The sequence below is a fragment of the Halyomorpha halys genome, unplaced genomic scaffold (genome assembly GCF_000696795.3).
Source record: "Halyomorpha halys isolate HHAL.00 unplaced genomic scaffold, Hhal_1.1 Scaffold101.1, whole genome shotgun sequence".
Taxonomy (NCBI): Eukaryota; Metazoa; Arthropoda; class Insecta; order Hemiptera; family Pentatomidae; genus Halyomorpha; species Halyomorpha halys.
This window is the reverse complement of record NW_027107342.1, coordinates 675,509-677,247: the sequence shown is the minus strand read 5'-3', so window position 1 is coordinate 677,247 and position 1,739 is coordinate 675,509. Positions and strand designations below refer to the sequence as shown.

The 1,739-nt window shown below is 29.3% G+C and overlaps 1 protein-coding gene across 1 annotated transcript in view; it reads left to right on the top strand.

Annotated features, from left to right (window-relative positions):
* Positions 1-1,739, top strand: part of LOC106677520 (SEC14-like protein 2) — a 180,884-nt gene that overhangs the window by 35,016 nt on the left and 144,129 nt on the right. The gene's annotated exons all lie outside the window — the stretch shown is intronic.

The following is a 1,739-nucleotide window of genomic DNA, read 5'->3' as shown; positions in this document are numbered from 1 at the left end:
ACTGCTCTATCCTTACATTCCGAATATAAAAGGATAATTAGGAAATTGGTAAATCTTAAACAATTTTAAACTGATTGTCATAATGGAAGGACAACCTGTGGGCTGAGATTAAGCCAGTAAGTTACTCAAAATGAGGAAATTGTGCATTCACTCTCTACAAAAATAAGACAATTTTTTTAGATCGGTTTTGTCATTTAGATGTTTATTTTTATCAAAGCATTAATTAGTCCAATCTTCCTCTTTGTTTTTTTTTTAAATTTATTTATAGATATTCACAATTTTACGAGGATATTTATATAAAAATGCATATAGTAATTTTCATGTTAGGCTAAAATGGTAAGATACAGGGTTGTAACTATTGAAAGCACTCTAATAACATTTCTGCATTGGAAGGTCTCGAGCCCATCTTCTTTTCAGGCACCTCGGAGGATAGCCAGGAATGGAAATAGAGGCAAGTTTAGAAACTGTTCGGATTTCCATTCTTAATCAAGTTTTTTCTGACCACCACAAACATTGAGTGTTTTATTTATTTTTTCCATAAAAAAATAAAACGCCTTTATGTTCCTTTCATATATTTATATTTGATACTGAAAAATTTATTGAAGAATTTGTTTTGAAGATATTAGTCAATATCAATTTTTAGTCAATTCAAGTATCATTGAAATCAAAGAGCCTTTTATACATTTTCCTACTTCGGAGAGGTTAAGTTTGAATCCTAGATTGGTACTCTAAGTTTTTATATAAAATTAGGCAAGAATTTTAGGATTTAAACTGAGACTCAAATTTATATAATTTACTACCGTGGGGCGGTCCCTCCCATTTCTTGTACCCACCGGCCAGCTGCTCCCCGCCTTCAGTGGACCCTGCCCACTCATTTGTAGTTCCGTTTGGCAAAGGAAGAGCCAAGTTGTATGTAAATGTATTTATACTTAGGTTTTAGATATATTCTGGTATATAATCTAAATAAAAAATTAGAAAGTAGGAAAAAAATTAAATTTACGTTATTATATAATGTGCATAAATAATTATACTTCGGTATCTATTATTATATCTTTGTATATTTATGATTGATTTTCGTTTAAATTTCTTATCACCTTGTGTTATATCACTATTTATAGTAAATATTCATGTAAAAACACTTTTTACGCTCAAGAAAGTCGTTATTTAATATATTTGATTTCTTGGGTGAATTTTGTGAATTATATACGACTTAAAAAATTATTTTTTTTTACTTTTGCAAAGTTAGGTTTTGATAGAAAACTACTCTCTGACTCTTCCAAATATTCCTTCGAGAAAAAAAAAATAATAACTGACATAATGACTGATATAAAATAAACAGACCATGTATAAAATTCTTGAATATAAATTTACATATAAAGGAAATTTTTTTTTAATTACTGAAAAAGAAACGATTATTACATTGCAATAGCAAATAGGAATTTTAATCTAGCAAATAGAAATCTAGCCATTACAACTAGATGGGTTTTCAGAGTTAAAAGAGCTTACTCGACGTTTCCTAACAGAACTCCTTGAGGAGAGGTTGAGTGGTTTTTTCCAATAAAAAGTTTAAATTGAGAGTATGCATTACATTCGTTGATGTTCCTACAGTGTATCTATAACTCAACATTGAGTATCGATGTTGGTTTCAAATACGTTTTTACGATACAGATGTTCTCAATAGGAGGAAAGACTTCAAATGGTAACTTAGCTTTTATTTATTTGAACCAACTCGAAAAGAT